The sequence below is a fragment of the Eurosta solidaginis genome, chromosome 3 (genome assembly GCF_040869045.1).
Source record: "Eurosta solidaginis isolate ZX-2024a chromosome 3, ASM4086904v1, whole genome shotgun sequence".
Lineage (NCBI taxonomy): Eukaryota > Metazoa > Arthropoda > Insecta > Diptera > Tephritidae > Eurosta > Eurosta solidaginis.
The window spans coordinates 184264474-184278135 of record NC_090321.1 but is presented as its reverse complement, the minus strand read 5'-3'; the positions used below and the strand labels follow the sequence as shown (position 1 = coordinate 184278135).

At 37.9% G+C, this 13662-nt stretch overlaps 1 protein-coding gene across 1 annotated transcript in view; it reads right to left on the bottom strand.

Annotated features, from left to right (window-relative positions):
- The window catches only part of LOC137244757 (serine protease 33), a 78070-nt gene extending 67326 nt beyond the window's left edge, over positions 1-10744 (bottom strand). Inside the window, exon 1 of the mRNA XM_067774223.1 lies at positions 10334-10744. The gene's annotated coding sequence lies outside the window, so the exon portion shown is untranslated. The remainder of the gene's footprint in view (positions 1-10333) is intronic.
- Between the last annotated feature and the right edge of the window lie 2918 nt (positions 10745-13662).

Genomic DNA, 13662 nt, shown 5'->3' with positions numbered 1-13662 from the left:
CTATTACGTGACCATTCCCCGTTCTCTTTCTTTATTAGTCCCTGGACTATGTTTCCCTTTGCTAGGACTTTTTTCAACCGTGCTGTTTCGCTGGAGCACTCTATGTCCATACAGAAACTTTTCCATGAGTTTCTCTTCGCCCTCGCTTGTAGATCCTCAGTAGATCCCTGTACTCGTCCCGACACGCTTCGCTTTCCGCGGTCTTTGCGAGCTTAAACATTTCTTTTACCTGTCTTCTTAGAAGACTCAGCTCATTGCTACACCATGGCGGCTTTGCTTTTCCTCTGAATCTTCTTACAAGGCAAGCTTTGTTATACGCAGTCATAAGCGTCCTTGTTAGGAATTCATTCGACTCCTCCAGATCCTCTACATTAGCAACCTCTTTGGGTTGTCCCATTTTTGTTTCTACATGTTTCTGGAATTTAGTCCAGTTCGTTGACCTAGGGTTTCTAAAGGTTCCTCCCTTCTCTACCCTTTTTAGGTGGATGTTGAAGCTGATATACGCATGGTCGGAGATGGATGGTCTATCAAGAACCATTCAATCATACCTTGATATATCACGCTCGGAGCTCAATGTAATATCCAGAACATTGCTGGCTGTTGGAACAATGTATGTAGGGAGATTTCCCCTGTAGGCTATCTACAAATTGGTTTGCAGGATGTAACAAAACAGAGATTCGCCTCTCTCGTTCGTATCTGCTCTTCCCCACGCATTGTGGTGCGCATTTGCATCTGCGCCTATGACCAACCGCCCTTTGCGCCCTTCCTCCTGTACTAGCCTTTTGCATTACATCGGTGGGGCCTCCGCAGCATGGGCCATGTAGCAGGATGCCAGGATAAATGCCTGCTCATTCTTTTGCTCAACGGCCACCGCTACGAGATCCTCAGTGGTGTAATTAGGCAGCATATATGAATGCAGCTGTTTCCTTACCATTACTACAGCTCGCACTGGTCCTTCCGTTTGCGCGTAGTAAACGCCAAACCCGCGCGCGCTAAGTCCAGGAACCTCTCCTCCCGATGAGAGCCACGGCTCCTGGATCAGCACCACGTCAAACGAACCCTCCTAAAGGGTTAGGAGGAGTTCGCTCGACGCCACTTTACTGTGTTGGAGGTTTATCTGTAGGACTCGCAGCACCATTGGGCTGTTTTTCCCCCTCCAGCACCTTCGTCTTGACGTCGTCGTCCTCCCCTTGCCCTTCTGGTTTAGAGTATTCGAGGCCCCCTTCAGCCTCTCGTGACTGTTGTGCAGGGTGTTCCTCTGCGCGAGTCACAGCTCCATTTAGCGGGTGGTCCTCTTCTAGCACGTTCGTGGTGACGTCGGGGACCTCCACCTGTCTTTTTTCCCTTAAGCTTTTGAGGTCCTTTTCGACTTCGCCCACCTCTAGCGTGTTAGGGTTTTTATCCTCGGGACTTCTTTTCCTGAGTCGCATGTAAATTTTGCCAGTGCCAAAGGACATTTTACCAAGCTGCGTGTACAAAATATCCTCCGCCTGCTTGTTTATTTGGAAGATGTAGAACTGGCCATCCTCGGTAGGCCGAGATACAGTAAGTACCTTCCAATCCTGTGTCGGTATGTTCGGATTCTGATTCTGCAGAAGTCGCAATGTATCCTCCGACTTCATCACGCATGGTATCCATACCTTAACTTTTGGTACCGTGGGGATTTGCGCTTTATCCTCCACCTCAAACCGCGCGTTCGTGGCTTGCCTTTGGAGGTTTGGAACCACTTCCTCCAGCCACTGCAAGCTCGCGATGTTGTCGCACGCTATCATCTTCACACCGTTATACCATCCCCCCGAATCAAAGGTTGGAAGGGGCTTACTTGGTTGTTCCCGTATCATCTTAAGCATGAAGCTAATAAGCTCCCTTTCCACAGATCTCCACCTTTCAGTAGTCATTTGTCCGAAAGGACTGCTACGATCAACCAGCGCCACAGTCAGTGACTGCTTTGCCACATCACTCATCTTCTCGGGAAAAGCAGGAGTCTTAGTGTTATCTCCCTTTGGCACCTCCGAGAAAGCCGGAGTCTTAGCGTGCACTCCCTTTAGCGCCTCCGAGAAAGCCGGAGTCTTAGCGTTATCTCCCTTTGGCTTATCTCCTACTTCCGTAGTCGGAACTTCCCTCTGACTCGCAGCTTTGGAGGTAGTTGCTACCTCGCTATTGGTGCCCATCTTTCTTACAGCTTTTGGGCCTACTTGTCTTGTCTATGCGACTGCCCTGCCTCGCGGCTCTAGGACTGGGTCCTTTCTGCCTCTTGAAAGCAGGCTTGTCCCTTCCGCCGAACGTTACCTCTTCATTCTGCCATTCGACGCTTCCTCCTCCTCGTACCGGTTGCAGAACCGAGGGTTTCACGCAGCAAACCTTTCGAACTGCCTTCGACCTACTTCTACAGCTTCATGGGTCCATTCCAAGCGCTCGATTTCCACTTCTGTTGGGTCGACCACTGCTCCCAAGCGTTGAACAATTCTTAGTGCTGCACGGTACTGCGAGAGAGCTCTTTTACTTCCTCTGCTCCGTACCCTTCTCCACTATTTTACTCCGTTTTCATTTGTGTGCTTCTCCAACACGGAGTTCATTGAATCAGCACTACTCTCGCTCCCCGAGTCCGACGCATCGCTTAATTCGTATTTGTCGTCCTTGGATGGTGACTCAGTCCTCCTCTTTACATCGTCCTTATTACAGTCAGTTAATGGGTCGTTCATCTTGGTCGTACGACCACCTGCCCGACAAGGCGGGCTCAGCGGTCCAGTATTATATACGGGGAAAGAACCGTCCGCCACAGCAGCGCCCCTTGCTGTGGTAAGGCCATTAATACTTCCCGAGGTGGCCCAGTATCGGGAAGGCTCCGTTCGAATACAGGCGGATTTATCCCCTGGCTGCAAATCGTCCAATTGGCACGGTCCGCATAATACCCTGGATTAGGGGGTTGGCAGTTCTTGGCAGTAACTGGGTAACTGTTTAAGAACCACCTACAACTTAACCGGTCACAAATGCGCTCAAAAGGTGTGCAAAGAGGACAACTGCCATTACGTAGGACATCAGGACATCATAACCGTGTCAGTTGAAAGTACTGCGGAAGTCAGAACTAGATCTAATACAGTCTCTAAATGTTACAGTTTTGCGCTAGCTCGGAACTAGCCCATACCTACATATTAATTTTCCATTAGCATTAATAATGAATAACTTTTTTACTTACTTACTTAATTGGCGCAATAACTTCTTTACCTTTTTGATTAATTGAAACAAAATCAAAAATATTTATAGTCATTGGCCATGTTTTAGATCAAAAAGAAATAAGTAATTAAATAATTAAAGAAATTATCACAACAAAAACACAACACTGCTTATTGAACTCAACTTGTTTGTAACTTTCCAAAATATGATGCTTCTTTGTTGAAGTTTAGTATATTAGACTAATTTGTATGTGATTTTTCTATTTATGCAAGACAAATGTTTAAATCTTAACTCCTCATAAGCAAATTTTGTAAATGACTAGTCTTCGAAAAAAAACATTGCAGATACCTACATTTTTTATTAGGACGACAGTATGGTTCTCGAGATATTGACCAAAAGTTATAACAATATAGTTTGTGCATAAATTTGCAAAAAAATATGTTCACGGCCCTGTAGTTATGGTTTTAAAATTTCCATATCAGCCCTTTCAGATTTTTGCCAAACTTTGTAAGTGGTTTTTGTAAGCTAAAAACTGCCTTTCGACTGGCCTAATTATTATTTATTATACAAATCCCAACGTCTTTTATTATTTTCTTCAATGTTTAAGGTCGTGCATGCGGTACAAACAAAGTACATCTTACTTGTGGTAGTGCGTGTCCACGGAAATGTAATGATAGAGTATTTAAGGCCAGCACACTGCAATGTGTTCAAGGATGCTTCTGTAAACGTGATTATATATTAAATAGTGCTGGTAATTGTGTAAGAAAACAAGTTGAAAAACAAGTAGTTAGCAATAAGTAACTGATAATAAAATGGTTTATAAGATAAATAATAAAAGTTGTCTATAATTTTGAAACGAGTTAAACACCGTGAAACCCTCTATACAACAATATTCCTGACTTCATCCCCCAGCGGGTTAGGGGCTTAGAATATACCGGCTATAGGTAAAGGTAAAATACCAAATTGATTCAAGGCGTTGTGTAGCGCAACCCTCTCAATTGGTCGCCAGCGCAATATATAGCTTTCCCAACCCAATTTTCAACTTCACCTACCCGTGGCGAATCCTGTTTCATTAACAGCCGAGGCTCTGCCGACCCCGAACTCTTGATGGATCTAGGGGGTGGGAAGGCAGTATGGCCTAGAAGGTTTCATGCGGTCATACCAAATCTTTCCCGAGATGGTCGGGCTAGTACCTTTATGGTGCTCGTTACCGGAACGTAACGGATCTGCGTCCGGCACCATCATCTTCGATAACACTCCCAAGGCCTTCGGCGAGTGTCCTTATCGCTACAACAACAACAACAACAACATTCTTCACTTCATAATAATAATAATTTAATAAAAATAAATTGGCGTAATATACCATAGTAGAGATTAAGGCCCAGCTTCTCTTCTGAATTGTGTCGTGCTACTTTTTAAATTTTTTGTAAAATTTTTAAGATCCCATGTTTTATGCTGATTCTTGGTGGCATCTGTAAGGGGATTGATTTTTGAGAAAAAGAGCGTGTAGTTTATTTTTAATAGTTGAAGTATGGTGAGAAAAGCCAAAATTTGTTTTGTTTAGATAAGTTTTTTTTTTAAGTGTTTTAGGTTTGAAATTTTTATCAATAGACGAAAAGTTCGCAAAAAATTGGCATTTAAGGTGATTTTGTTTGCTAGGTTGGAGCTATTTTGGTCGATATGTATAAAGAAAAAACAAAGAGTTTTTACTTTTCTCTTCTATGCATTTCGACGCATCCGCGTCATCATCAGGAAGTCTATTTTATTTTCAAACAAACAACATGTTTGTTTGATAACTATAGCCTCTACCGCTGGTTCCAAATGAATCGAAGGGTCTGCTGTTTACTATATCGATCCAAAAATATGTAGATTCTACATGCTACTAGATAACTACAGCGTATTTCAGGTGGAAATTATAGCCGTGAAGAAAGCAGCAGAAATTCTGGAGGAAGCGTGCTTAAGCTGCTGTCGCGTCAATATATATATTTATAATCAGCAATTAAGGCAATAATCTCAGACAGTACTTCATCAAGAAGTGTCTTGGAATGCAAAGAAGCGCTGGAAAAATTTCACTCAGGCCGGACCATGCATCTGTACCGGGTTCCTAGTCATAAAGGGATAGAAAGTAACGAAAAGGCCGATAAGTTTGCAAAGGAGGATGCAGAACAAACTGAATGGACGGTAAACATTCCAACCCGTTTGGAAGAAATCAAAAGGCGACAGGATTTGCCTATGATCCATCAAGGAGAAAAGGCGAAACTGATGCTTATGGTATGCAGTGCGGTACAATTGATAACCAAACTTTTACCCACAGCGCTTAGGTCTGAGCTAAGTATTTGTATTTAAATTATTTTATCAAAGGCTGCGCCTATTTCAAAACCACCTACGTGACTGATCCAGAGAAGAATGCGTTAAAAAGGTCTGCAAATGGGATTAGTTGCCATTTCATAACACATCATAATGTTAAAAGTGTTCCAATGCTATAGTCTTGCGTTAATTCGGAACTATTGCGATATGCTGAAGGTATACCTAAAACATTTTTACAAGTGTTACCACTAGGGTCGTATTTACATTATTGCCACCTACCTGAATTTTTAAATAACGAGAGAAAGGCTAATATGGATATCAAGCGAAGGGGATTTGCGTCGCATTACAAAAAAAACAATTTGCAACTTAATCTTTTTATATTTTTACAATGTTTCCATATGCTGTCATCTTAAAACCGAATGGGTCTGAGCTCCCTTATTAAAGTTTGACTTCTGCGTATGTTTTTGTAAGGCTAACAACTATTTTTGGTATTTTAATAAAAGTATTTTTAAGTTAGTAACTGTGGAATACCTTTTTCGAAGCGGCTTGGCCGAGTTAAATACAATTTACCTAACTGTAACATGCTACATTCATTTAATACATTTGTTAATAGGGGCATTTCTACTGAGAATGTTTTTAAGAGATTGTCATTTATATGAAATCAGAGAAAATCTTAAGTGAGATATGTCATGAAGGGTATTTCTATAGAAATATCGCTAAGAAGGACTTACGCTCAGAACTGGCACCCAAACTTATTTTATTTACATAATTTTAAGACTCTCGAGGTAAGGCAAGTCACTAGCTATACAGATCTAGGTAAAGACTAATTATATTTTAACATCCATATTAAATCCCTTGAGAATCCAGTGCTGAAGTGACTTTGACTTATGTTAAACAGTGGTATACAGAATTCATCAGCTCATATGTCAAATAAACACATTTTATATCATTGATGGGTCTATAGACGAATATGCTTCTGTAACATGGATCACTCGTTATCAAATTCATTGTGATATACGGCTCAGAATGTTTTCTTTTTTGCACTAAAATACTTGTCGTGAAATCCGTCAGCAATTTTTCTTACTACTTTACTACTGGAGCCAATTAGAACATGTTATGTACAGAGCCACAGGGTAGTGTATAATTTTGGGAAAAAATGTTGAATAATATGATAGAAAGGCCATTTCCGGCTTAGTTAAATTATATTTAATAACTCCATTAGATAACTTAGACATAGTCAACCACTTTTTATAGTCACACGCAGATCAATTTTTGAAATCCACGAACGTCCTCATCCACACCTCCGACTCAGTGCTAGAATTAAAAACATATCTGCTTAGTAACTCAAATACCTGAAATTAAATTGATACTAAAAGCAGCAATGTTCTGAAATACGTTATCAGTCAAATCTTTTCTAACAACTGAATACTTTACGCGGAAAGCAAAAGATCTTTCTTCCAGCAAAAGCTACAAAATAAAGAAGCCATGCTGAGTTAAATGCTGTCTTTGCTTTGGTTATACTTTCGTATTTAGTAATGGAAATTGTGATATTGCTGTTCTAGCTGATGCACAAGGAAAAGTGTGCCACAAACAAAATGGGACAATAATGAAAAGATATGCGTCCATATGAGGGTGGGCCAAAATAATATTTTTTTTTTCATTTTAGTATGAAGAAAATATGGTTAAGAACATTCAAAACTTGAATACAATTTACATGGAAAACCCAAACTAGCAATGAAGCACCTCTTTACATTAAAATAAAAAGCTGACATTATGAGAGGGTAATCTTTAATATCAGGCCCGACGAGAGCGGAGGGCTGAGGGGTCATTTACCCCGGGCCCGGTCTTTGGAGGGGCCCGGGAATCTCAAAATGCTATCCAAGATTTTTGCTTGCAGAAAATAAATGAAACACACCTTTATTCACCTTTCGTAGATACCAATAATTTTTAATTTCAACAAATTTTATAAACCTCTTTACGTGTCTGCACCCTGCATAAGGTGTTGATGGTTTTTGGCACCGGCTTTGTAGCATGAATTTGAATTCGTGTTCTGTTGCAGCACAAAAATTCGGTATGATGCAAGTTCTTAAACAGCGATTCGCCGAAAACAAACGAAGTTTGCGAAGCTAAAATTTTGCTTTGTTGCTTCGTAAAGTTGAACTCGATTGCTGTTGCACTTAGGAAGAGTGATGAGCTGATTTCGTTTTAGTATATTTCCCATGTTAAAGAGTGTACAAGTGCGGTTCGGCAAAGACAAGAGCGGAATAAAAAAGTTAATCAAAAGATATTTTAAATAAATTAAAGTACACAAGTGCCTTTTAAAAAATACAAAAGTGGAATTATAAAGTGGATACCCTCAAGTTTTAGTGTAAACAATTATATTGTGAAAAGATGTATGCAATTAAAAATTTCCATTTGGGAAAGCTCAAACAAAGTTTTATTTTTTCGTTCAGTTTCACTATAAAAATGAGATTCGAAGAGGAAAGAACGCGCAGAGCGCATAATATACCAAATTACTATCAAAAAATATTTGTATTTCAATTTAAAGAAATTTATTTCATACAATTAATGCAATATTTAAATAAAACTTTATAAGTAATAAAGTGTGCTTATTTTTTAATTAGTTTTCATACCTCTACTCACCTGTTTTTAAAGTGTAATATTTCTCGCAATCAATATAGTAATTTATTTTCTACAAATATATTAATACTTTATGAAGAATATGTACATATATTCCTATGTAAACATATTTATTCATATTTTGATCTGTATGAATGTGTAGATAAATTAAATTTCGTTATTATATCTGTGGCAATTTGAAAAAACAACCTAATTCGAGTTAGGATAATGGCGATACATAAACTTTTATCTGAAAAGCTAGCCACAATTCCCCATTGTAGCCTCCTATATTTTGTAGCAGCCATTTGGCGCTGGGGCTACGAGTAAGTAACACAGGGAGATCTGTAACGCATTTCTGTTATGAAGCCAGAATATCACTTTTATCCTAACTCGAATTAGGTTGTTTTTTCAAATTGCCACAGATATATTCATTGAATATAATATACATGTATGCATGTATACGCTTAAATATACATGTATATACAAATGCATATAAATATGTAAAATATGGTAGTTTTGATTTGAAGAATTTGTTCATTTTAGTATGGGGGCCCGTATTTTTTTCCCCCGGTCCCGGATTTTCTCTCGGCGGCCCTGCTTTATATGTCCTGAAACATATTTCCACAATATTAAAAGAACAAAATTTATTGGCCCACCCTAATGTATGCATGCGTACGCATGTATGTATACAAAAGATGTTCAAAGACAAAGAAATTATAAGTCAGAAACTGTTATTTGCCAAAATTTCAATAAAACATTTTTTTGAAATTTTTATTATTTTGTTTCGCTCGCATTATGGTTGGACAATAACACTTATTTTTTAGATTTCATATTTCACTCAGAAAATAACAGTAGTTCCTTGAGTTTTATTTCATTTGGAAAATTATTGTTATTTCTTGTTTTTTATTTCGCTTGAAAAATAATACATAGTTTACGATTTTTTTTGTTTTAACATTTTTATGACCTATTCAACAGATCCACGAAAACAAAAACTTCAGCCTAGAAATCCAGTGAAAAATCACTCTTGACAATGAATGCTACTTTGGAGTGAATAGGAAATTAAAAACTACAGTCGTCTCGAAAAAAAAAAAGAAAATCGTATTTTACAAATCGCGTCCTTTTATAGGAAGCAGAAACATGAACCCTGAAAACTTCATATGCGGCAGCTCGAGAAAAAAGTTTTATAGACCTCTACGCCTGGTGTGTACCGTAAATAAGATTTATTAATGAGTTGAACGAACGTTATTCAGGCATAAATATAGTCCAGCGAATAAATACACATTGGCTACGCTGGCTAGGCCATGTTATGCGAATAAAAGATGACGCTCTGACCAGGAAGCAAAGGAAGTTGCCCCCGAAGTTGCCCACCCCCCCCCCCCCCCCCCCCCCCCCCCCAAAACATGTAGATCCTAGTAGATCCTGTCCCGCCAATGTTTAGGAGCATGACACAAAATGTGAGAAAAGAATTAAATCGTGTCATTTCGACAAAATGTTAAGATGATGAAGCCTCAATTGAGAATAAGAACTTTAGCAGTTGTTTGCCTAAAGCTTTGGAGAAAGCGCTTAGCACATCATCATCTCCCAACTCAAATGAGCTTTCCCCGTTATTTTGTTCTAAATACGGGCACTGATATAAATACTTTATAGCTCAAAGCGTCGTCTCCCATTCGGAAGAAATGACCTCATACTTAGGTTTTTATTCGCTGGCCTAAGGTAATATCTGCATAAGCTCATACAGCTCATAACTGAAACTGCTACGATATCAGTCGTTGGCACCGCAGCCAGGAATGTAAATTTTCCAGCAAAGTTGTCTTTTGAATACTCCAAAGGCCACTCCATCTTCTCTGAGACCATCTATAATTTAAAGGTATGGACTTATCGAGCGCAGTTTTTTTTTCGTCTAGGAAGCATGCTAAGAACATATCAATATATTTTAAGCCATTTTAGTTAACATCTGTAACCTCATTCACAGATAGCATTTTTTGAATATTAACATCAAATTTTGTGATTATTCTTAATAGTAATATTGTTATAGCAAATTTCTTTCACTCCACAATTTCACGCTCTCAACGGTTAGTAAAATCAAACTTTCAGAAAAATCAAATACAAATTTTCTCAGCCAATTATTAAATTTCACTTTTATAATATCTAATAGCTTTATTTTGCATTGTAATTAAGCAAAATCTTACAACAAATATTTCATTTTATATCCGAAAGTTCTTTTTTCAATCACCTTCGAGTAGTTTCACCAGCAAAACACTTGTTTCTCTCAAGCGTTACTAATAACGCTCAAATTTTTAAAATTTAACAACTTGCCACAATTAAAAAGAATTTCTAAAGAACTTGTAAAAGACTACAGCGTAGAATTAATTGAACGAAAAAATTAGAAAATCAAACCAAACGCGTTGAGCAACAAATTCAAACTGATTTTGCTGCAAGTGGTAGCTGCTAACGATGCTGATGGAGCTTCTTTTGCTAGTTTGCTGGTTTCTGTTTACATATTTGTGTGTTGCTCCAACCAGTTGCTGAAGAAATGCCGAAGATAATAATAAAATAGTAAAGCAACAACAAAAACGGCTTTACTTATTGTGGGTGCCAGCATGATTGTGGCGACATGAGCTGATAATTTCCTTGTGATGCTTCTCCAACGCAAGTGGTTCTACGCCTGGCATGCCTTAGAAGCTAGCAAAGATGCCTTATTAACAAATGTTATACCACTATTTTCATAAAAACAAAACTTAATATGTGGGCACTAGGGCGGGTCGATTTAAAAATCGCTCATTGCTCTGTGAAAATCGTATTCTAGGGATGAAAATAAGAAACTTTGCCGAAGGAACCATACCTCTAAAACGAATTCTGATGTCCCCCCCCTTTGGGCCGAACTTTTGGGTAGGGGCAATTTCAATTCTACCTGCTGTGTCTTGTGGTGGCTTAAAAAAAACAACACAAGCAATTTTACGATCTGCAATTGTGTCACAGTGATACCTTGATCTAAAAAAAACAACACAAGCAATTTTACGATCTGCAAATGCATCACAGTGATGCCTTGGTTTTAAAAGAGGGTTGTAAAAACGCTAATTTCTAATAATTTTTTTTAATTTCTTTCCTATTACTAAGTTAAATTCATTTTTTCATTTACATATGTTCTGACTAAATAAATTTCTAAAGAGAAAAATAAACTCCAAAAAGAAAAAACATAGGCATTTCAAAGTGGGATTTTTCAAAATTTGCCCCTACGACCCAAAGGGGCGGGGGGGGGGGGGGGACATCAGAATTCGTTTTAGAGGTATGGTTCCTTCGGCAAAGTTTCTTATTTTGATCCCTAGAGTATGATTTTCACAGAGCAATGGGCGATTTTTTTGCCTCCCCACAAATCGACCCGGCCTAGTGGGCACATATGTTTGCTATTCTTCTTACTTACGTATATATGAATATTGCATTTTCGAAATGCACACAATTGGGATTATGAAATATCAAGATTTTGTTTGTGTTTCGCAATACACGCAATACATACAAACTCATACATAAACACAAACTAGCAGCAAAGGAATTGCAGATGCACTTTATCTTTAAGTTATGGGAACTTTTGAGTACACGATAAAAAATCTTGTTTATAACTTTAAACGACCAATTCTTGCAAATTTATATGTTTAACCGGCACTATCTCGTACAGCTTTAGATACCGATTTGAATGAAGTTTGGTACATACATCAGGGAACACGAGTGTAGCAGCGGCAAATTTTTTTTTTATCAAATTTCGTTAACTAAATGATTTTCTTATTACCGATTATCTTAAGAAAATACTTCTATAAATTTTGTAAGTGAAATTATGCCAAACAATTTACGCACATCTTCTCTTTTTATTTAAAGTTTTCTGAGTTTTTTTCAGTATGCAATTTTGCAGCCCAATCAATTTTACAAATTACGAACATCTACATTATTATTTTTTTCCGAAAGTCGTTTCATGTTTCCTTAAAAAAAATTGTCAAAAATTAATACGAATTTTGAGTGATCTCTAATATATTTGTGTGTAATTTGTAAAATTTATTGGGCTTCAAAACTGTATACTAAAAAAAAAGAATAAAAACAATTTTGGAGTTAAACGGTTTTATTGAAAACAATACTTAAAAAAAAAAAAATAAATGTAAGGCGCGATAACCTCCGAAGAGATCTAAGGCCGAGCTTCTCTTCCAATTTGCGTCGTGCTCCTCTTGATTTTTCCCTACATATTGGCCGGACGGGACCTACATGTTTTATGCCGACTCCGAACGGCATCTGCAAGGCAGATGAGTTTTCACTGAGAGCTTTTCATGGCAGAAATACAATCGGAGCGCTTGCCAGACACTGCCGAGGGGCGACCCCGCTTAGAAAAATTTTCTTCTAATTTAAAAATCTTATTTCTAAAATTTTGATGTAGCTTTGTCCGGGAGTTGAACCCAGGGCATACGGTGTGATAGGCGGAGCACGCTACCATCACACCACGGTGGCCGCCAAAGAAAACTATACTTACATTAAGTAATAATAATACTAAAATATAGAAAATAAGTAGGTAGGTCCTAGGTACTAGCCGCCACACTCCTCATCAATCTAGGGCGTTGATCAGACAAATAAATAAAGGCGTTGGACGTGTAAAATTTCTATTGGTAGTCATAAGTAAGACCAATTGAACCTCAATCAGGTTATGATACGCCTCAGATTTTTAGAAATTTCACGCGCCCAACGCTTTTATTTAATTGTCTGATCAACGCCCTAGATTGATGAGGAGTGTGATGACTAGTAACTATAACATATTTCACATATATCAATGAAAAACATTGTTTTTAATGAAATTTCGACCAAATGTTACCAACTTATCCTATTGTATATATTCTCTTTTTTTAATCCGCTTCCAACAGGGAAAGTATGTACTGATTTAATTTTTTTAAATTAAATAGAGATTTGCCACTTAAATGGCAACTGGAACCGCAACATTATCCGCATCCGTAAGGTCAACATATTCCTGATACTACCCGTAGTTACAACTATATTGGTAAGCGCACCGTAGTCATACCGTAATTTTTATAGTAATTTTTCACTTGATCCGAGTGCTTTAACTGTCATTTCAGTATCTTCTTCTCGATTCTGCTACGCCTGCACAATAGAAACGAATTAATTGCCTTTCTTTAATATATAAATAAAAGAATTGTTTAAACCAACGCAGACTGTTTTTATACTCAGTTGAGCAGAGCTCACAGAGCGGTTAAGCGATGAAACTTGTTAGATGGGTTGAAGTTATGACGCAGAATAGAAAATTAGTAAGATTTTGGAGAATGGGCGTGGCACCGCCCACTTTTACAAGAAGGTAATTTAAAAGTTTTGCAAGCTGTAATTTGGTAGTCGTTGAAGATATCATGATGAAATTTGGCAGGAACGTTACTACTATTACTATATATGTGTTAAATAAAAATTAGCAAAATTGGATGAAGAACACGCCCACTTTAAAAAAAAAATTTTTTTTAATTCAAATTTTAACAAAAAATGTAATATCTTTACTGTATATAAGTAAATTAAGTCAAAATTCAA